Raw genomic sequence first — 24,717 nt, forward strand, 5'->3', positions numbered from 1 at the left:
ATGTGATCACTGCGCCGCCCATAATGTCGACTTTTCAAAAATCCGACTTCCATCATGGTGTGGCGCAGTGATCACATACATCACTGTGCCCCGCATCCCCCTACCCGCCTTCCCCCTACCCACTTACCTTTTCGGCAGCACACACAGAAGTGTGCCGCCGTCTCAACTGTATCCCTTCAGCGCTAGTTCAGTCCCACTAACGTGGGTCTGAACTGGTGCTGCAGGGTCCTTTTTTCTTTTTTTTAAACTGTTATCTTTATTGTCCCCCGCTAGCATGCAATGGGTGCAGGGGAAACCCCCTCTACCCTAACTCCAAACAAAGAGAGTGGGGGACACCCCTGCAACCCCTGCTTCCATTAATCAGAGTATTGGGGATTGGGATATTAGTATGGTACAAAGGCGGAAACACCTCAAGACATTCTTCTTCTCTTCCCCTTTCTCTCTCCATCTCCTTTGCTAACCTCCTTTCTCTCCTCTCTTGCTTCCCTCCTTCATTCTCATCCCCAACCTATTCAGTTATCTGTGGTCGCCTGGTGCACCTCCAGAGGTCCCAGGCTCCCCTGCCAGTCCTGCACCAGGCTCCGGGCTTCCGCACTGGGCCTCCCATTACTTCACTCGGAATACGTTCCATGAGAGCGGCACTCACTCTGCACTTAACCCTGGCCCCTGCTGGACCGGGCGCACTTGTCCCCCTCCCACTCCCTCACACTTCTGTCTGCGCACTTACACGTCCTTGAAATTACTAGGCTTAGCATATTTGTCTGTCTTGTCTTTGTATGTTCTGCCGCCACCCACTCTTCGTCACACACTTATACTAGTAGAACTGCCCTGACCTAGTATGCTAGTTATAGCTGTTAGATCATTTGGAACAGGAGTCAAGTCCTAAAAATTAAAGTGGGGGGACTCATCAACAAATGCGATGGGATGTGACGTCACCAGAAATTTGCATATCAAGGTGAAATATGCACATTTCATTAAATTGGCTTTGCATAACCACCCAAATTGCACAGGATGAAATGCATTTGCCTTTCATATAATCAACAAACACACAAAACCAAGAGGATATTTTCTTCTGACAGTGTTTTCCAAAACGTTAAAAGATGTGCATGTTTTAAACTCCAGGAACTAATACAAATGTTTCCCTGGGACTTGCAGTACCGAAATGCGACATTTCACCTTTAGTTGTCTGTGGTTTTTCATCAGGTCATATAGTGCAGTGATGAAGTGTCAGGCCTACAAACCTGCCGACTGTGGTTTGATCCCCTTGGTCGGCTTTAATGCAGAAAATTAAACGATTACATTCATTGGTTTTTATTTTAGCTGGAGGGGACTGCGTCCACCCTCTGAAAAAAATGGGTGGACTGCGTCCCCCGCGTGTACCCTCGACTTGAGCCCTGATTCGGAATCTTCAAGGCCTAAGAATGACGATGTTATCGCCTTGTTGCCTTCCCGCCTTGATGCGCTTTGAAGCACTTCAAAGCACTTCACTTTTGTATAAGCGCTCGCCAAATAAACTATTACAAGAACATTGCACTCTTGTGTGTTAAATAGTTTGCCAAACCCAGGACATTGCCATGGTATATCACATTAGACTGTGGAGTTATTTGTGATCTTGGGCATCAGGGATGTTCCTACGAGTTTGGGCAATACTGACCCTTTTTGAGTAGGACCAAACCAAGCCTGATTTGCATATGCTCTTTCCCTTTCTGTAATAACATGGCAGGATGAAATCATATGGTCAGTAGGGCTGCACTGATCAATGCCAGTGGTTATGTTTCATTATAAACCTTCCAGTGATCACTCTTCAGTTTTGTACATGTCACCTTGAGTGGTATGCCTTAACGCAGGACCCAAGCTTGCTGTGCCTAGAGACCCAAGCTGCACGCCACTGATATCACCCAGTGAGGCCAATCCATATCTCAGGTTGCTTGTTGTCTTGTTCAGAAGGGATGAGAGCAAACAAAATGCAGTTTGCCCAGGGTCATATGGTTGCGCCCCTTCTGTAATGGCATGTCTGACTGAAAAATGCTGCTCTGAAAGGTTGTGCAGAGTGATGTCAATGTTAAGTTTACTTCCACACCTTCCAGTCATCATCACCTTTCAGTTTTGTTAAAGTGTGCAAAATCCTTACTATACAAATACCACACTCCGAGGTACCAAATATTGAGCATCGCAACAGGAATGGTGCACACTCCACATTGACAGTCAAAAAACACATACGCCCATCTTTCCCCACTGCACACCTAGACTGTCTTCCCTCGCCCACAATGCCCCTGGAGTACTGTAAATAGAAAAGAGGTGAACACGCCCCACTGCCCAGCATGGGCATGGCAGGTCCTGGGGGAGCAGTGGGGCATGTTTGAGGATCTGCTGGGGGTGCCCCTCTCGTGTAGTGTTCTCACTGGTGTAAACCTCAATCTTTTCTGGACGGATTTCCAGAAATATTTGAAAGTTTACAGGACCTTAGCCCACCCAAATCTCAGGTGGTTTCAATTACCCCCCAACATGTTCGGCCTGGCTTAGCAAGGGATGTTGTGGCCTGCAGGAGAATCCGCCACTGTGGTTGGGATGCCTATAGTATCTGGTTGCTGACATTAACACATGCATGCTTTTGACACTCGGAGACACGTTCACTGGCTCTTACACTTCCATCCAGTTCGAGGATACAAGACCCGACAAATGTTCTTGGTTCAAACCTTGTCGATAAATAATTTAGGGCGGCCGTGATCTCTTCGCCACAGTCTGTCTCTGGGGGAGACTGTTAGGATCAAGGAGCGAAAAAACCTGGCTAAGATAGCAGTGAGTGGGCTAACGAAGCCCTGGGGAGGCCCCTCTCTTTCACAGTCGATAGTACGCCGCTCAGGCCTGGGCTTTCGGGGATCCCGCCGGCCTCTGCGCACGAGAAATCTGCGTTTAGCAGGGGGTGCACGCGCGTACGACACGCGTTCAAGGCGTAGGAGGCGAAGGTGTGCGCTCACTAGAAAGGTTAGAGACGAACAAGTGCTGGGGGTCGAAACCCAGACAAGGGTTGGGCATCTCGAGGGATAGAAGATTCCAGCACGTTCCGGATGGGGACCAAAGGTAGGAAAAATTCAGAATCCTCTTGACACACCAATCAATAAACTGCAAGTCCAGCCTCCGTCAATAAACTGCAAGGGCAGCCTGGGGGAGGCTTAATTCACACATTTTCGCCAAGCCTTCATTGCAAGCGACATAATGAACGAGCATGGTGTGTAGAGGGCACCTCTGTAAGAGCAGCCACTCACCGGAAGTATTTAGCTGCGTACAGTGTATAGCGCATTGAAGCACTTCACTTTTGTATAAGCACTTTACAAATAATCAATTCTAATTACAATTATAGCACGACATGATCATTGCCTATTTTTGCACGTAGTGATAAAGTACTTATTGTGTAGATTATCACTACACAGTCTTCTTCCAGTGCAGCAGGAAGTGCACTATGCAGTGACAGTGTATTTTCCTGCTGGAGCAGGGTAATGGGTGTGTGATGTAAAGTGCACCCGAGGAGTGTTCGAAGGTGTGTTTCAGCGGTGTATGAGTAACACTAATAAAAACCTATGAAATTTGCTGAAAACACTTTAAGGGAACGTTATGGTTAAGTTGCACTAATAAATGTATGAAATTCAATGAAAAAATGTTAAATGGACGTTATGGTAACAAGTAAAACCGAAAACCCCCAGACATTCACCAGTTATGGTAACTAAGCAACCACAACTCGTGCCATCAACGTGCACTGCTAAGACTAACACCCAGGCCATGAAAGATGACATCACAAATGTCATTGATGACATCACTGATGACACCACATATTAAATTAATTTTAGTAAACAGTCCGTACAAGGGGTTGAGTTTATAATATTGGTAACAAGATGTTAGGGGTGATTGGGGGACCTATTATGGACTATGTATTAAAGAATGTACTCATGTAAACAAATCATTATTTTCTAATGTTATTGTTAGTTGAGGAACCTAACCATACATACATATAGGCAATGGTTACAGCATGCACCATAGAAGTACAATATTTTTTAATCTGTTAATTTCCGATAGTAAAATAATAAAAGCTACCTTATGAGAGTTTTGAGTAATGTTAAATATGGAATAAATACATAACAATTGAAAACTTACCTCACACTTGTATTAGTAAACAAAATACATATAACAACACACAATGCATACAAATAAGAGGTACATACAGGAAAACTAAAGTAAGGATGAAAGAAAGAAACAACAACACCAAAAAATGACAATAACATTAGAGTTAATTATCATGTACACAAATTAATTGTGTGTTTGTGGTGTGCTTATTGTCCCATGTATGTTCACTATGAGCTGGGATTAAACTCCAAGGAAAGTCGTTTAAGAACATATTAAAAGAGTAATGTGTAGATATATAGCACCTTTTAAAGTTTGGAAATTCTCATTGTCAGTAAAAACAAAAAACAGCCTAATCATGTCAGTAAACAAAAACAAGTGGCCGAGATATGTGATGTCATCAGTGATGTCATCAATGACATTTGTGATGTCATCTTTCATGTCCTGAGAGTTAGTTTTAGCCGTGCACAGTGCTGGGGTGAGTTATGGTTGCTTATCTTAACATAACTGGAAAATTTCAGGGGGGTTTCCGTTTTACTTGTAACCATAACGTCCCTTTAACAAAGTGTTTTCATTGAAATGTATAGGTTTGTATTAGTGAAACTTAACCATAACGTCCCTTTCACAACGTTTTTTATGTATGTATATATATATATATACATATATATATAAAGCAAGAACAACAATGCAGCGGAAAGCGGCTGGACCGGAGTACGAGGTCGGAGTTAGCAACAAAATAGTCCAATCCAGCGAAAAATATCATCGAAAGTTTTACTCACAACAAGACATCTTAAAAAAAGGGTATAAAAGGACTAGAAGTCCGATGTGACACGTTTCGCACTGGCAAGTGCTTGATCACACAATGTTACGGTTAACAAACAGGTGTCTAAAAAATTATTAGTCGAACAGCACAAAAGTTTAGCTACCCAAAAACTGCTCATCATGTGGGATTCTCAATGTGGACCTCAGAACGCACTATGATGCTCTGCATTAATTTGCGAGCAGCAGCGGACCCTCTCGCCCTATCCCATAGCAACTGTCTTCAGTTTTCAGCAGCTGCCCGCGCACGTATTAGGTTATAATCCAGAAGATGCACAGCAATTCTTCTCAGCAAGTGGGCCCTTAAAAGCCTCCACATCCTCCTTACCTCTACGAGGAAGAGAGAACACACCATTATCCGAAAAAAACAGGGACACCATCAACAGGAAGATCCCTTTCCACATGTGCGGAGCAAACCGGAACCCGTTTTTGGCCCTACCACTTAAGGACTCCAATTCCACAAGACACCCTGACTTGGACACAAGAACTGCAACTCTTTCTCCTGCAATGCAGAAGTGTTCTTGAGAGTGGCCCCCGGTCCGATCACCACATGCGATTCTGTACATACGAAAAAGAGGTCACACGCCCCACTTATCCCTGCCTAAACAACAGGGGACAAGAGGTTCCTTCACCCTGAGGAAGGCTAAATATTGATGCCGCCAATTTTGGCAAAGCCGAAACGTGTTTCCATTGCTCATCCACCAAACTTTGGATTTTGTTCCAATAGTATTTTTTGTATGGCACTGTGCAATTTCAATTAGATCCACAATCATCACACATTGGCAGTTTGGCAGATCAATAGGTATGTCCATATATTGAACATGCCCGTAGTTTAGAATACATGTTTGTACTCCATCAGGTCAATATAAAACAATACCGTGATCTTTGCTTTTAATAGTAGGAATATTTCCACTATGGAAATCATACATCTTTGTTAGATGATTGTTAAGATTACTTTATTCTTTTGTTTTCTTTCTTTGAGAATTCATTGTTCTAAAAATCGTGTTTTCGAATGTGTTTTTTCTTTCACTGGTTCTATATGTTTCTATTGCCTTATTCAGAATCAGTCCAATATGTATGTATGTTTCAATATATATGTGCCCCCAACAATATACCCCTTCTTTCATGTTTAAACCCATATCAATTTTGATGTATGAATTTGTTCTCTGGTTCTCCCTTTTTAATTGTTTGTATTAATAATAAATATTGATTCAATTGTAGTTTACTCTCGCTGTGTTGTCCTTTAAGTGATTCTTTGATCACAAAAAGTCCTTCTCTCTAATCGTATCAAAAATAACAAAATGTGGATTTCTTTTTTGTAGGTTAATCAGTATTTTCTACCCCTAATCCATATTTGCTCCAGGGGTTACCCGTATTGTTTGTATTACATCCTGTGGGAAGAGCAACATAACCATAAGTATTGGGTCAATACCGCAGACCATGTAATACATATATAAATGGTAGTGGCCGTGGCCGTGTAGTTATGGTTAAGTTGTTGTTTCCATAGGAAGAGCCCTTTTTGGGCGGCCTATAACTCCGATCCCCCTGGACAAATCCTCACCAAACTTTGCAAAAAAAGTATGGGCACTCTGAGTTTGGTGAGGATTCGTCAAAGGGGGGGGAGTTATAGGGGGGTCCCAAAACATCTTTTTTTCCCATAGACTGAATGGGGGAAAAGCTTTGCGCACAGCTACAGGTCAAACCACTGGATGCATTTTCACCAAATTTGCGGCAGGCGCAGGGGCTTGGTCCCGAAAGCGTGCCTTTGTAAATTTGGTGACATTCCGTGCAGTACCTTTCTTTAAAATGACCAAAAACAAGGTCTAAAAAAATTAGTGATATCTATGTCTGCTCCGCGGTCACACTTCCCTGTTCGCTCCGCGGAAAAGATACCGATTGGCTAAGGGGCTGGCGTCATGACCGCGGACACGCAATGTCTCTGCCGATTGGCTGCAGTGAGCCGTGTTCTGCGTCAGATTGTTTGGATGCGCCTGACATCTTGGATCCGCCGCCAGCGCAGCGGCGACCACCAGCAACATGCTATTTTTGAAAAATATTTTGCTGTGTCAGAGTGCTTGGAGAGGTTCAGACAGTAAGAGATGGGTGAAAAACAGGCCCGGTTCCAGGAATTTTTATCTGGGTGGGCCGGGTTTGTGACCAGGGGGGAAAACATTCCAGTGGGTCTAGGAGTACCGTAAATAAAGTGCTGGCGTTGAACCAGATTTCCCACATCTGTGACCCAGCAAAAAATGTATTTCCAAATCTGGAAAAATGCATTTGCACCCCTCTATAAAAAAACAGTACAGAGCAAAAAGAGCAGCAAGGAACATAGTGTTGCAATATCAAGCTACCTATCTTCCCTTCACATCTGCTCTTCCCTTTCTATTATATCCAATCCTCCTTCACCTTTCACCCCAAGTAACCTTCCTTCAGCTCCTCTAACCACCATTCCCATTTACCTCCACTCCCCCTACTCCCACCAGCCCCCAGCATGCCTTTCTCAGCCCAGCTGGGGAAAATCGAGGGTGATGCCTCCTCCCCCCCCTCTGAAAGGGCGGAGCAGTGAGGCCCCCAGTCTCTGTACCATCTCAGATGGTATTCACCCAACAATGCCTTTCTGAACACTGTGGCTGCTCCCAGCAGGCCCAGGAGGAGGAGCTTGTGCTACCTCCATCTTGTTGTGAAATATTGACCCTCCCCCCTCCAGAATACTGAAGCAAGGAATAGGAGATTTTGTTTCTTACAAAATTAAATTTTAAACATAACATCCTATATGTTGTTGCATTTTTTGCAGCACATTTTAATTAAGTTGAGGGTGCGAGGGAGTGATGGCATGTAGGATAGAATGCTAGGGCTTGGAGAGCTGCATCAGGAGGCAGATGATGCAGGTTGAGGTGTTTCCAGCCTCTTGGTATTGCTCCTGGTGGGGTGTGGCAGGGAGGAGACTGCCTTGCTCACCTGACGTGCCCCCGTACATCATTGTCTAGTACATACTATATAAATACTGTTTATAATATGCAATTTTCCATGATGACTTTTTGTTTGATGTGTTTACTTTGATTTGTTATTGAACTACACAATTTTGTTCAATAAATGTCACCTGATATTTTCAAAGAAAGATGTGGATGTGTGTTGTTGGTGGGTCCTAATGCCTGTGCTGCCCATCTATTAAACCTTTAGCAAGACTTTTTGGAATAGCTTATAATGCGAACAGAATAACTTCCAGGGCCACCTATTTTTAGCAGGAAAGGCATAGTTAAAATTAAATAATTTGTCCAGGATCACACACTTTGGTTAAATGGTAAAGCCAGAATTTGAGCCTAGCCTGAAATTTAGATTCTTAACCACACATCTTCCAAGCTCAAGTTGGTACAAATATGTGTTGAAGTTTGGTTTTGAATGCCTAAAATAATACTCCATTTGATACAGATTACTTAAAACATGCACAAGTCACTTGATAAATCAACCTGACAATGTACTCATCAGTGTAGAAACGTATTGATGAAAAGAGTAAGGGGGCATTTTATTTTGAATCTTAAATTGTACAGGAAGGGACCACTCCTGTTTCCACTTTTTTTCAAAAGGGACCATTCATTAATGTTCATGTTTCCACCAAGTACTGGAAAAGTAAAGAGTAAAACACAGGTGAAAATCGCCTTTGCTCTTCACCTTTCCACCATGTGTCTGGAAAAGTGTAAATCACTTCCACAATGAATTCCTTTGGAATCTGCCTGCTTTTATCAGTTGTAAAAGTCAGGCAGATCCCATAGGAATCCATTGGTTTTCCGCCAACTTAAAAATACATGCTGGTGGAAAGCCAATCGGATTTGGCAGGGGGGCCTTGTTAACTCCCATCTTCTCTCCAACTTCGCCTGCCAAATCATATAAAATCCTGCAGCTCATACAAAGTGGTGATGAATACATCCACTCCGCTTGACTTGGAAAATGACCCCCTAAGATTGTAGCTTTATTTTCCCTATCCTGAATGGAAGCCTACAAGCTGCAGCATAGAAATCAATGAGAACATACAAAACATCTCATACAGACACAATGAAAGGCATGACAAGGTTGATGTTTCACACAGCTTGTTCTTTGTCCCCTTAGTTTCTAATCACCCAACAATCACACTTAAATAGCTTGTTAAAACCCTATATAATTTAAATAAAAAACGGCCACAGCAATGGCCACTGCCTTTTACCTTTTATCATCTCCAATCACTTCCTGTTGTAAATAATCTGCCTCTGATACACGTTAAAAAGATAACACCTCACTGGGTGGGCCTGTGCACCCTTGGCTGTTTGTATTTGAGGGGAGAAAGGCAAAGCAGGGGAGCATGGGCATTTTCCAAATGTTAAATCCATAAATGTATTTTTTGAATGCAAACTCGTGAGTTACTAAAACAGTATGAGGTTATGAAGTCAGTTTGAATCATGAAACATTTCTGCACAGTAGACTAGGCTTCCACACAGACCAATATACATTCTATTTATGTCAGACCCCCACTGAAAAGTAATCATGAGAAGATCTGAAACTGGTCCATACCTGCCATGCTAGCTTTATTATTTTCAGGCAGGGTCTTGTTGGACCAACTCAGTGATGCGCAGCTTGATTCTCTAGGCGTAGCAAGCAAGGCACCCGCATCTGGGCATAAACACGTTCACCTTAGGGAGACAAGCTGAAGACAACATGTATTGGTGAAGCAAACAGCTTTGGGGTTTGATTAGGCATGGATAGGCATTTGCCAGGCACTGCCATAGGGGTAGGTGGCGTGATGCAGTACGGAGATGGACAAGGTTGTATCATTTTGGCTATAGACTTGTATTCAAATAAGGAAAAGAACGTGTCTCTGCCTATTTGAAGAGGGGTTTTCCCTACCTCAAACACAAAATTACTTGAGTGCTCGTCAGGATGTAAGTCAAAAGAAACCATAATATTGTTCTCTGTCCAAACCACCTACTCTATCCCCGACACTAACAAATAAACCAAGAAGAAAAGGGTTCAATGAACACACAGTCCACGTCCAGGCCACACCACTGCTGAATTCTTCCTGCTTCAGCAACAAGTCGGGTTTGCTCCAGCTCAAGTAATTCATTTCAGCTTCTTCTTCGGAGACCAACTGTCTCTCAGCGCTTCGGGCAGAGTGGGTTTGAATTTCCCAGACCCTGCACTATGGACACCAGGGTCCCTTACTACTCTTCTTGCTCCCGAACACACTTAGTCCTTCTTTGGTCTTTACTTTATATTGCTGGGCCTGCCCCAGCGTAGCGGCAATGTTTGTCGTAAATGCCTTTGAAGTTACCTTCAAGCCTAACAGTGGCCACCTCATCACGGTTCTTTGGTAATTTCTTCTACTGTTGTTCAGGATGTTTCTTTGGCGCTTCCTCGTCTCAGTCCCGTCTGGCCTTACAGATGCAATAGTAGAGACTTAACAATAACACACATAGTAGCTTCAGTTTGGGAGGAAGAAGGAGTTTAATAGGGCCATGGCTCCAGGGAACAAGGGTGGAAGGCAGCCTTTTACGGAAGGGAGTCCTCATCCCCATGAGCGGAGTCTCCCCATATGAGGTCCTCCCACTTTTTACCACCCCTTGGGGCCTCACCTCCCTACCCTCATAGGGGAAGGCTACCCTCTGGGGAGGATGAGAACATATGAATCATCACAAGTACTGCCTGGCCATAGGATGGGAAAAGCTGGAACACGGCGAGTATCAGGGCATATAATGGCATTGCTTGGCAAATGTCGGTCTAATACCTATCTGCAAGCCAAAACTGTTGCCTTTGTGGTTGCTTGCTTTAGACAGGACTTCAGTGCAAGGAATAGAGGCATTGACAAAGATATTGCTTATAAAATCAACTGGCTGAAGTCACACATTAATCAATTTTTATTACACCAGGTAAGTAATTAAAAACACTCAAAAGAATGCTTTGCTATAACAGTGCACGGCACTATACAGCAACACGTGTTGTGTTACTTTGTTATGGAGCTTGCTCAACGAGTTCCAGATAGGGTACGTTTTGGTGGCGAGGGGCAGGCAGTTGGTGGTAATGCCATAGGCATTAACATAGACCTGGCTAGTCATTGGGTGGGTAAGTGACCAAACTCACTCATAGGATGTGTGTTTCTCCAGACATTTTATCTCCATCCTATATGTGTTCCACTACATGAGTTTTGGCTTGCACCTAGTAGGCAAATATTTCTAAAACAATTATAACCACTGGCATTGTTCTGGCCAGCCACCCATACCATTGTTTTCAAATCATCCTTGGCCATGTCACTAATCCCAAACTGCTAGACCACAAGGCCTACACATGCATGTGGCTTGTGTTCCAGTGTAGAGGGGACATGGCCTAGCAATTGAGATTAGACTGCACCTTTTGTGGCAGCACCAGGAGTCATTTGCTAATGGCTTGTCCCCTTCTGTAATGGCACAGAAATACTACAGAATAATGGCATGGAATGTTGCGCAACGGTAGTGGTAATTTTGAATTCAAAGCCTTGCATCTATCACTATTTGATTTTACTACACTCTCCCCTCCAGAATTAGATTTGTATTACTACCAACTTTATCTTTTCACTTATACTCAAGTAGTTAATGCAGCAGAATATATACTTTGAATGTAATTTGTAAGGGCCTCCAGTTAGATGATGCACCTTCCGCTAAAAGCAAGTGTCGGCAGCTGACATGTCACGCTTCCATGATAATTAAACAATATGGAAAATGTTCTCTAAGGCCAACCATTGCCTTTTATCAACAAAAGGCAGTGCCAGCCCTAATCTATTGTGTGGAAAACGCATTTGGGTGTTCACACGACTTGTGGAACACACTGGAAAACATCTTCTGGGTCAGGGTCCTACAATTACCTAAAGGAACTTCGACTGTTTACATACGTTACGAATTGGGTCTCATCTCAATCCATGCAAGAGTATGCTGTAACCTACTAAACTTATTCAGGAAAACTATGGTAACAACACCAGTATCTCAAGTAAAAATACCTCATAACCCTGGTAATGATAAAGTGTACACCGTGTTATCAATGTGGAACAAGCAATGTCTTGAAGTCCTGAAAGAACATGACATTGCCTTAAAACCCCTTATTGACAACCCAGACTCGGTCAAGAAGAAGCTATGGAGATCTGACTGGCGCCAAACATGTGACTCAAGGTGAACAGCAGGACTGAATAAGGTCTGCAGTGAACCAAGAGCATATCGGGAGCTGCAAGCCTACTTTATCTCGATTTCCTGAGCAAAAATCGAGATCTCTGTATATGAAGTTCAGGCTTCACGTGTTGACAACCAAAGAACGCCTAAGCACATGGGCGCTTTATGCCGAACTGGACCCGACATGTCACTTCTGCAATCTACACAAGGGGACACTGAAGCATCTAACGCTGTTTTGTCCAAAGTTTCGGAACCTGAGAACACAAATCTTGGGTCCAGTGATCAGTAGGCACCATACATTGAATGCTGATGACTGGTGGCAAGCCATGTTTGACGGGGCAGACAGAAAACTAATGTTTGCACTGGGTGTCTTCTTGCAGGCCTTGAAGGAATGTCTTGACAACAATTGAACAAGTCTCTGAACTTAGTCACCAACGTGAGCGCCTGGTCGAAAACTGAACTGAAAGTTAATATGGTGTTAATTCTAACAGATGACGCGAAGTGTCTGAGTGTAACAAGACTGATCTTGTTCTTTTTCTTTCACTTTTTAAAGGTTTGAATAAACCAAATTAATTTTTTTTAAAAAAGATGATGCACCTTCTGCAGAAATCTGTGTTCAGGCAACATCACCTGTCATTGATTGTTTGATATGGTTAACCATATTATTAAGCATGATGTGAAACGATGCTATATACCCACAAAAAAGAAACTTACTTTAAATTACAGAAACTGAAATTGTGATTTTAGTTTTGAGAAAATAGTAGGCAGCATGCTTGAATAAGTGTGCTACCCCACTTAAAGATGTGAATGGCCGTCCATCTCCCTGGTCATTTGTGCTTTCATGTTGTGGAGCTTAAATCATTGTCTAGGGAAAACAAAATCCTTGCCCGGCCTCCTGCAGTTCAGCCTCTCAGAATGATGTCTCTGAAATTGGTGCAAGGCTCGAACTGGCCTATAGGGCAATAGGCCCATGGCCAAACCAAAAATACAAAATGCTTGCGTGGCGCAGTTTTTTTGGGTCAAAGTGGGCCCGTTTTTGGCCCAATGTGGGCCAGTTTGATGAGTTACTTCACTATGTGGTTAGTAGTTTTGACCAGTGTTGCTGAATAAATATTCTTTTAAATGCACAATTTGCATCACATTTTATCAACAACAAAAAAACCTTGGGTACTACTCAAAACAGTGTCACAAAAGGAATGAATTCCCATTTTCCACTGTGGGCCACTTTTTCATTGGTGCCCGAGACAATGTTATGCCCCAGTTCGACCCTGGTTGCTGCTGCATGTGTAGAGTGAAATCCACCCCTCAGGCCCATACTCCCTTGGGATTCCAGTGCTGTTTACCACCACTGGCATTGCCCCCTTTCTAGGGGGGGCCAAGGGGTGGCCTTGGGGGTGCCTGCCCCCCCTGGCTCCCCTGCTAGAGCCGGGCCTGGTGAAAAACTGTATTTGTTCAGGCGGTAGGTGTTAATGATGTATTCCCTATGCCCGCCTTGTTCAGGATGTTTGTAAGTACAGAAAATGAGGGGTCTCATAAGGGTAGTATTTCAGTCTGTGCTGTGCGCAGGCAACTTGAAACTGTTCTAAGGACACGCGTGGTGTTAGCAAACATTGAAATTGGGTACAAATGCCGTAATTCAATTATTTTTTTCTATGGGCGTGCTATTCATTTGTACGCCGCCATGGGTGTGACATGCTGTGGTGCTTGTGGCCAGGGCCTAGAGTCTTGGATGCATGGCCGTAGGCCGAAGGCCATACTTCCAAGACTGTAGGCCCTGTCCACAACCACCGCAGCATGTCACAGCAATGGATACACCTGTAGTATTGCTTATCGATCAGATGGTTGTGGGGAGTGTGTAGAGTCTTGGGTGCATGGCCAAAGGCCATGCACCCAAGAACAAAGTTATAAGCACTGGAGGTATAAGCCACTGCACACCCATACATTGTAATATCTATGGACATACAGTTAAGAGTCTAGACTCTGGCCACATCCTCTGCAGCATACCACACCATAGATATACCCGTAGTATCGCACAACACTCAGCTGGTAGTAGGGAGGGCCTGCACTCTTGGGTGCCGAAGGCCATGCACCCAAGAACAAAGTTATAACCTCTTAATTTATAAGCCAACATGGGTTTTATATAGTGCAGTGGTTGTGGGCAGGACGTTGACTTTTGGGGGCATGGCTGCAGGCTGTATGCCATACACCCAAGCGTGTGCAGGGCCTAGAGTCCTGGGTACAAATTGATTAAATGCTACAGTTACAATGTTTCATTCTATGGGTGTGCTACTGATTTATAAGTGACCATGGGTGTAATATGCTGCGGGGGTAGTGGCCAGGGCCTAGACTTTTGGGTGCATGGCTGTAGGCCGTAGGCCGTAGGGCATACTTCCAAGACTCTAGGGCCTGGCCACAACCACCGCAGCATGTCACAGCAATGGATACACATGTAGTATTCATTATCGATCAGATGGTTGTGGGGAGTGTGTAGAGTCTTGGGTGCATGGCCAAAGGCCATGCACCCAAGAACAAAGTTGTGAGCACTTGAGTTATAAGCCACATCACACCCATACATTGAAATATGTATGGACATACACCTAAGACTTTAGGTCCTGGCCACAACCACGGCAGCATATCACAGCTATAGATACACCCGTAGTATTGAACATCACTCAGGTGGCTGTTGGGAGGGGTTGCAGTCATGGGTGCATGCATGGCCAATGGGTGTGATATGGTGTGGTAGTTGTGGCCAGGACGACCCAACAGCAAATTTATACGTAGTGTAGTTACTAGCCACAATGGGTGTGATATGGTGTGGTAGTTGTGGCCAGGACGTAGAGTCGAAGGCCATGTACCCAAGAACAAAGGTATAAGCATTGCAGTTATAAGCCACTATGGATTTTATATACTGCATAACCATACAATGAAAGATCTATGGCCTTACACCCAGGTCTGTAGTCTATGGCCACAACTACTGCAGCATATCACAGGTATAGGTACACTCCTACTATCAAACATCATTCAGGTGGTTGTGGGGAGGGGACAGCATTTTGGGTGCATGGTCGAAGGCCATGCTCCCAAAACCAACTTTATACGTAATGAAATTAGAAGCCACAATGGGTACGATATGCTGTGGTGGTTCTGGCCAGGACCCAGAGTCTTGGGTGCATGTGTCATTGAACATTGGTGTGCTGTGGTGAAGTGGTTGTGTGCACGACCTAGCGTCTTGGGTGCATGGCTGCAGACCATGCACCCAAGAGTAAACTTATAAGTAGTGAAATTACAAGCACCATGGTTTTGATATGCTGCGATGGCTGTGGGTAGGACCTATAGTCTCGGTTGCTTGGCCGTAGGGTGTAGGTGGTAGGCTATACATCGAAGACGCAAAGCCCAGCCTACAGCCACTGCACCATATTACTGCCATAGATTAGACGTGTAGATTTGAATATTTATGACATGACTGTAATTCTACTTACTGTTTACTTTGTTCAGAATCCATATATGTCTTACATGATTTTAGTACTTGGTGGAAATATCCTTTTTTAATTTCTATGATAAAAGAAAAAAGCATGTTAGTGTTTGCATTTTATGAAGACTTATTACATTGTATAATAGACAGTTTAGCTTTTTTATACCCTCATATTTAGTTTACAAACCAGTGTACTGTGCATTTTGCTCAGTTTCTGTGTTTGTTTTTCAAATCCTTGGGTCTAAGGGAAAAAAAATCCTTGTCAGATTAAAAAAAAAACTTTATTTGCTATGCTACAAACTATTTCTTTGTTTGTTTTCTTTGAGTGTTTCCTTGTTCTTTATGATTAATGTTATGTCTGTTGCCTTGTTGCAGATTTTCTAACTGTGCATTTGTTGTTACAGATCTGTGGGTATTCATTTATCTGTGTCGTTGTTATACACTCTTGGGCAGTTAGATACCTGTTGGCGTATTCTAACTGTTTATAGTCTTTTACTTGATTGTTTGGTAATGTTGAAGTACACATTAGTTATTAAATTCTGGCTTTAAGAATATTAAATACGCATTTGTAAGATTAGCTGGCAATCTCTGCTTTAGAGTAATGATGCTATCATTACATTCCAACCATCCACATTTCTTTTTAATCTATGCAGTGTAGTGACCTGCATTGGTTGTAGCTCCTGCGTGGTAGATTATACCTATTGTTGTACAGGTTTTCTTTTCAAGTGACACTTGACCGTGTGTGAATCCAGTCAGCTTGCAGTTGTTTTTGGTACCATCTGCATTTTAACGTAGAAGCATAAGTATTATGTAGTTACAATGTGTTTGTATCAGTAAGGTGGAGCGATTGTCTGAATTGCACATAGTACATAATCTGCCATGGTTTGCATTCTGTACAAGTTGCTGAAATGGAATGGATTCACTGTAGAGGAGGTCCCAGACATGGCCTGCACCCCTTCCCCTCATTTCGAGGTACCAGGAGCGTACTCGCCAAGGTATGTGACGTATGAAGAGCAAATGAACCTACAAAGAGCAGCACTGGGACTCTGCCCAGTGTACATCAGAAGATCCATACCGGTTGAAACACCCATAACCCGACAACCCTCGGCAGCACGGTACCCTATCAGACAGCCATACCAGCCGCTGATACGAAATGAAGAGTACATACACACGGTCCATGAAGAGACCACAAAAGCCTTAATAGAAGGCCAGTGGAAATGACACAAGGGCCTGAACAGACTCGTGAATGAACAAAAGCAGTTATCGAAGACAAGCACGCCAGTGCGAGTAACTACGAAAATAAATGAAATGGACACAGAGAAGAGACAATGTAAAACGTAAGGAAACAGTGCTACGAGACAAGATGGAAGCAACCAACCTGTTAAACGTGTGTAAATAGGCTTGAAACGCAAGATGCTAAGAAATCAATACTGCTTTCATGCTTAGTAGAAGGCAAGCGCCAACCATATATCTACCTCAATAAAGCACATCATACAAGTGCAACTCCATTTTACAAAAGCAGAAATGTACCCATGCGGCCAGAGGCCTGACAGGCCAAGTTTCGAAACCCAGCCAAAGGCAAGAGAAGGAGCAGAATCAAAACTCAACAAAGAGCGGCTCATGCCTAAGAAATTGAGGTCAACCAGAGAAGGGGAGGAGAGTGTCAGCTCACAAGAATCCAACTTCAGAGCATACCAGCCTGCCTCATGAAAGTCAAGATAAGGGGGGCCCATGCAGGTGGCTAGGCTGACACAGAATTAAATGCACTAAAAGCTGGAAACTGAAGCAGATTTATGGTGAACTAACACGTGACCAGCCAGGCGCGAAGAAGTACCATCGCCTGATGTCATCCAGGACCCGAGGATGCCATAACTTTTCCCGATAAGAGACTACAGTTTCGAGGCCATCCTTAGCCAACTAATTGACACGTCACCCTAAAACACTGATTGATGGAGGGGAGGCAGGGTGAAACCTGGGACACCAGGCACAGGGTTGTCCATTCTGCATGCTGCTAATTAAAAGTGGAAATGTATGTCTAGGGGTGTAACCTGTCCAATCACAATGGACCAAGTTATCTGGAGTCCTATAGGTTTTGTAACCAATAGGACGTCGTAGTTGTAGTGACGTCTATCACGCGTAATGTAGAGGGAGGGGCGTAGACACCCACCCGATAAGGGTTATCTAATCTGCATGCCCTATTATCATATACAGATGTAACACCTATACTTAAATTACCTTTCCTAACCAATTATATTGCATGATGCTTTTTTATAGAAATTAGATGTCAGTGATGACGATTTTTGACTATAAGAATTGCTGTTCGACTGAAGTTCGAGGAATGCAGAGCGAGACAGGTGATCGCAATGCTGCTGATTTCCATTTGTTTCTCTGTTTGATGTAATTGTCATTAAACAGACTTCCCTTTGCCAAATGACTAATTATTGAGTCGTGTTGGAGTAAGTGAATCCTGCATCCCCTTCCTCACATGATGCAGCTATCTTGTCTTACAAGTTCTAGAGGGTGAGCGCTGACCTATGGGCCCGTCAGTGATTTCCTCTCCTCCAGAACACTTGGTAGCGTGAGGATGGTTCCGGCCATTAAATATTGATCATAAATATTAAGACACCTTTAGACCGACGGCACGAAGTAACACTAGGCCTTCGGTAAGATCACAAGTCCTTTTTCCATTCCGGCTGAGTAGACTGAGAAGCTCCCCGTGGACAATGATAGAGTAAAATTTAGAAAATCGGCAGTGGGTCTGAAGGAACCCGCCTTTCCAAGTATAACCCTTCTCATTCCTACGGGCAGCGGATCGGACGAAAACCTTAAAAGCGGGAAGAGGAAGGGGCGGTAATCCTGAAGTTCCAGAGAGGAAAAGATGTGATCGGTGAGTGAAACAACAAACTCGTTACTTTGGCAAATGTCTTGTAGGCAGTAGAGTAAGTAAGGGAAAGGTAACGGAGGGTGGCAGAGAAAAAATAAAGTAGTTAGAAGTAGAGGAGTCATTACCCCTATATATATATATATATATATATATATATATATATATAGGGGTAATGAGTCGAGCATAAGAAATAATGAGTGGATACCAGGGGGACACCCGAGATAAAACGTAAGGATTACTAGGTGGGACACCTGAGACAAAACGTAAGGATTACCAGGGGGGCACCTGAGACAAAATGTAAGGATTCGCCTTATTCCGGCGCTTTAAAGAGTGGTCAGAAGAAATGTGAACTCATAGCCCACAGTGGGGGGACAATTTAGGCTACGGTGACGATTAAAGACGGCATCAAAGGGGTATTGATTAGAAGGCAGGTATACGTGTGTCCAGCTGGAGTTCGTCTAGTCTGTCGAGTGTCTGTCATATGTGTCTTGTTGTATGTCAAATGTAAAATAATTGTATTAATGATTGGTTGAAATGCATTTTGGCTTTACGCGATTTTGTAACTAAGGGGGAATCGCCATTGAATTGATGGGTTTTGAGTGAATTGTTGGTATACATTTTGACGGGAAAAGATTGGATTGGAGCTTGCGTATGTGGTGCTCACTCATACCATTGGAGGGTTAAAGAACAGTGTAAATACTGTTAGTGACGAAAATAAAAATGGAGGAAGTTACCCCGCTTGCGCATTTGTGCATGCAACTGCCCAAGCATGCACCCAAACTGAAGAAATACAGCACAGAGTGGGCTAAGGGTCCCGCCAATAAGATGTTTATGCCCTGGCCCCAGAACGGGTCACACTCTCAGGCTGTTTTACAGCACATGACTACCTACCTACACGGCACATATTCGGGCAAGAAGTTAGAGAAACGTCTTGCTGTTCTAGAGTTGTGGAAAATGTTTGAAGAAACGAAGGTGAAAGAACCACCCACAGACTGGATAATAACTGTATGTATGGAGGGGGGTGAGACGCCTACCGTGCCACCAGCCCCGCCTGAGCCAGTCATTGAGGAAGCAAGTCAGAGGGTCTTTACCCACTAAGAGAAATTAAAGCAGCCACGGGGTATACCGACCCCGCATATGAGTCGCCTACATACAGTAGTGACGATAATAAGGGAAAAGAAAAGGAAAACAATATTGCCTCCGCTGTCTCAAGGGACAAAGAGAGATGCGAAGATGAAGGGAAAGATTGGGCAAAGAGTTGTGCACCTCCAGATAAGGAGAAAGAGGGAAATAAACATAAAGGAAATGAAGGTAGAGGTGATGAGCTAGCAATCGCGAAAGACGAATGGCTGAGAGGTCAAATATTACTGAAGTTAGATGAAAAGGAAGTGATGATTTGAGGCCAAGGGAGAGGTCTGATGAGATGCAAAGGAGAGAGAAAGAGAAAGGGATGGAAGAAAGAGATGAAAGGACTCGAAGTAAAGTTGGCTAAGGCGAGAACTATATCGCGAAGAGCAAGGAATAACGCTCAGTCGCACACAGTACGCAGCCTATAAAAAGTACAGGCAGAACATGTTAAGGTTAGAGGAAGAAAGGAGAGTGCACAAAAGTAAAGTAAAAAAGCAGGAAGATGAGGAAAGTAGAAGGGCAAAAGAATGTAGAAATGAACGGATGAGGGAAGTAGATAAGGCTAGAGAAGAAGCAAAGAAGTGAAAGGAAATAGATGTGGAAATTGAACGTAAGCACAGACAGAGGGCACGGATCTTGAATATTTGGAGCGGGATGTGATTAAACCCAATCCTACAGTAGAATGGGAAGACATAGAAGAATTCTTTCCTGCAAGCGATGCGGTACCAGGTACAATCGGGACAAATATTGAAGTTGACTTCGACACCAGAAGCTTCGGGGAAACGATTCATAAAATATACGATGAGATGGGGCTAGAGCAGATGTCCGAAGGGGGAAGGGAAGATGAGTGCTTAGAGAGCACTCAGATATATGACACTGAGGATGTCACCCGAAGTAGTAGGAGCAGGGGACTGTCCCTACACAGGCTGGAGATTGGGCAGAATGAAGAAGATGCAAGGAGTTGTGTAAACTGGGAATATTCGGAATCTGACTCCGGTGGGGAAACGGAGGATGTGGCGCATGAAGAAGGGAGACAGTGCGAAAAACGGCTCCCAGGGGACCGAGGGGTATGATGGTCAGATGCTAGAGGGTCCACAAGTAGGGCACCGAAGTCTGCTGCGCAGTCGGCTGACATGAAGGAACACCCCAAGGTCAGATAGGGGCGTCAGCACCTGCCTATGCAAACAGATTAAGGGCATTGCCAGGTAGAAAGCAAGGCAGGAATGCCACCCCGGCGATGGACCGGAGAGCTATGGGGAAAGAAAAGGAGGAGTGTGCATTCCAATTCCCATTGCTAGAGAAGGGGGGAGCAAGACCACAATATATTCCATGGCCACACATGGAAAGAGAGAACCTTAAAAATAAGCTTCCAATGCTGACATCGGGAGCCGGAAAGTGGATACACGAGTTAGAGAAAATGACGGGGGGTGTCACCTTAGCTATAGGGGACACTAAGGGTCTCCTAATTGCCATACTTGATGAAAGAGCAGATGATGTATGGAAACGGGCAGGCTATCCTAGGGTAACCCTAACTAACACCTCCCATGATGGAGCGCCATTTAATAACTGTAGGGCAGCAGTGTGGAAAGCGCTGCAATCGCTATATCCAGACACTTCTGATATGGGGGCTATAATGACTCGGAAAATGAAAGAGTCAGAGGATCCGTTGATTTATATCCAGAATTTTCAGGACACGTGGGTGCTCGAAACGCATGAGTCTTGGACGAAATCTATCCCTGTATTCTACCACATATTATGCCAAGGGCTGCCTGAACTGGTGCAGAAGCAGCTCAAAAAATTGGTAGGCGTAGAAGCAAAACCATGGGCTGAAATACAGTTGATAATCGCACACTACTGTAGATTGTTGCAAGAAAAGAATCGGAAAAAGGAGGCAACTCATAAGGGCGAGGAGATGAAGCTGGTGCAAAAGAAGCTCTCGAAGTATGCTCTCGAGGGATAAGCTATATAAGTGGGTACTCCCTAATTTTTTGTTATCGGGGGTCAAGTCTGATGGAAGGGAGAGTCTACAAAGAGAAAAAGTACATGACAGACTGACTACCCCTCTCTAATGGTCCTGTGAAGACACAGGTTTAGATACAGAGAGACTGCTTACTTATTATGCAGACTAAGCACCTTGTGGGAAAATAATTATTTCAACTAAATGCAATGTAGCAAAATCATAAATCACTTTAATGTTAGTTCATAAAAACATAATTAAAACACATTATTGACTTCTACGTGAAACAGTCATACCTTTCATTCCATGCATAAGTTTTACAAACACGGGGTTCTACAATTTGAATGTTCTTCTAGCATATTAATTATTCAAGATATGCATGACATAGGAAAAAACATTTGGTTTTCCTTTTAAGTTGACATATGTTTCGGCCCTTGCTGGTGGTCAATAAAATGGATGTTGGGCCATCTTCAGGACATTCATTTTTTCTTAGAAGGTTAATTTTGTTCCCCATTCACATAAAAATGCCAGATCTGTGATCCGCACCAATTAATAAGGACCACTGAGCTAGGACTTCTGGAAGTATAGTTTATTCTCCAGTATCCGAAACCGGAGGGCACCTCTGTGTAGGTGTATCTTCAAAACCACTTTTATATTAGTGGCCATGCATGGTGGACAGTTTCCATCATTTGTGGCTTGATCCACCACTGCTAACTGTAGTGCTGCCTCTTTGTAAAGCTGTGCTCGAGGTTGATTTACTGCGCTCGGCGGACGCTGTTTTCTCAAGGGAGCCATGCTCACGAGCCCAGCCGAACCAAGCGCACAACAAGCAACCAACCCATCGCAGAATAATCAGGGTAACGCAGGATTTTACCCAAGAGGAAGGGGTTTCGGATGAAGAGGATGGCAGAGTAATCAAGGAGGGTTTCGAGGTAACCAGAGAGGCTTTCAGAATAATCAAAATTGCTTTCAGAATGCGCAGATGGGCGGTCCAGCTATGTCAGATGGACAGATGGCCTGACCACCGCCAGCGTGTTGGCTTTGTGGAATGACAGGACACGTGGTGCACATGTGCAGAAGCCAAGGCATGTGGCAAAACAGCCAAGGGATGGGGGCAGGCATTGGTGAATCAGCCTGCCGTCCCGCAACAGGGCAGTGCACAAAATTACGCAGGTGTCAGGCGTGCAGCAAAGTGCACAGCAAGTGGTTCAACCACCGAACATGGGGAACTTGCCGCAGGGACAACCCCAGCAGGCACCACTGCAAATGTCACAGGGCACTAGCTCCAGAGGGGGAGTTAGCCCTGGGGCTGGGGGAGATCAACAAGTATACAGTGGGCCGAACTTATATATGAAATAGGACAGCTCACAGGGACTCTGATATGCTCTATCCTATCAGTGACACCAGACCCTAACAGGGAACCAAGGGTGAATGTCACCACAGGGGGGAAAGAATATTCCTTCTTAGTTGACACGGGTGCAACAAGCTCATGCATATGAGAGGGTAAATTTTCCTTGTCCGGCGAGGTTATAGATACTCAGAGTTTCACTGGAGCTCATAGTAGAGTTCGCTTTACAGACACACTCCCAGTCTCAGTGGGAGAGCGCAAAATTAATGTACCCCTATTATATTCACGTCAGACCCCAGTAAATATTCTGGGCCGAGACCTGATGACTAAATTAAACATGACCATCTCGTTCACCAAGAATGGTATAGTGTGCTCCACTCCAGGAATGCATTATTCAAACGTGTGCGAAATGATAAGAGCATACTCAGGACGTATAGCCATGAGAGCCAGAAGTCTTTGCATATGGCGTGCGGGTGCTTATGGCGGGACTGCCAGGCCTCGCAGACCAAACTGTGAGAACCCCTGATGAGTTTCTGTTCAGACCAAGAATACCCATGCACGAAGAGGAGGGGCAAGTATTTCCCTTAATGATACAATCTGCTGCAGTGCGAGGGAAAGTGGTATTGGTCGAAGGATATTATGACGAAGGCAGACAATGGTGTGTGATTATTGCCATCGAAGAAGGGTATCGATGACTGACGTCACCGATGACGATCTGTTGGAAGAACACCCTGACCTAGAGGAGACAAGAGTGGAAGTAAGTCTCACATTTTGGGTCAAAATGATCAGATGGGAGGTGCCACAGAGAATGATGCTGGCGCTGGTACGTCAGGATACTTTGATGATGACATTGTCCAAGTGCCTGCCGTGGTATGGACTACAGGGCCCTATTATGTAGGCCTCCTGAGGGGGGTAGGGGAAGTAAAATTAAACTGAAACCAGGAGCAGTTTTACCACAAGTGTGACAATATCCCATGTCCAGAAACGCAGATGAAGGGATCGCGAAGACAATTTCCGCCATGATGGAGCAGGGACTCTTAGTGATGTCGGAATCACCTTGCAACACAGTGATTTACCCTGTCAAAAAATCAAAGGGAGGGTGTTGGCGTTTAATCCAAGATTTACGAGCATTAAACAATACAGTTGAAGCCGAAGTTCCCTCTAGTCCCTAATCCATCCACAATACTGTGTAATATACCCACTGAGGCAAAATATTTCACGGTGATCGATTTGAAAAATGCGTTTTTCTCAATCCCGTTGCACCATGACTCTCAAGCCACCTTCAGACAAATGCGCCTGAAATGTACGAGGTTACCACAGGGTTATTGTGAGTCCCCGTCTATTTTCAACAGAGTCCTGCAAATGGACCTAAGCAATATTGTGGTGGACAGTGTTGTTTTGCAGTATGTAGATGACATTCTGATCTGCAGCACCACTGAAGAGCAATGCAGGTGCGACTCAGTTCAGCTATTGACTATACTGGCTGAAAAGGGATACAAAGTTGATAAGGAAAAGTTGCAGTACTGTCAACAGGAGGTGTTGTACATAGGGCAACTGATCTCTCATGAGGGGAAGAAGGTAACCCCAGAAAGGGCTGAAGCCATCATGAACACGGCCAAGCCGCGCACGTTAAAACAAATGCAGAGCTTCTTAGGCCTGTGCAATTATGTCAGAGCATGGGTCTTTGACTACAGCTCATATACCAAGCGCTTGCTTCAGGCTTTGAAGAAATCCCAGGCAACAAAAGGAGAAATTGAATGGAATGAGGCAATGGAGAAAGGGTTTGCAGAACTCAAGGGGGCAATTTGTAAGGCCCCAGTTCTCGGGATTCCTAAT

Source organism: Ambystoma mexicanum, chromosome 10, assembly GCF_040938575.1.
Source record: "Ambystoma mexicanum isolate Mex_15411 chromosome 10, UKY_AmexF1_1, whole genome shotgun sequence".
In the NCBI taxonomy this organism is placed as follows: Eukaryota; Metazoa; Chordata; class Amphibia; order Caudata; family Ambystomatidae; genus Ambystoma; species Ambystoma mexicanum.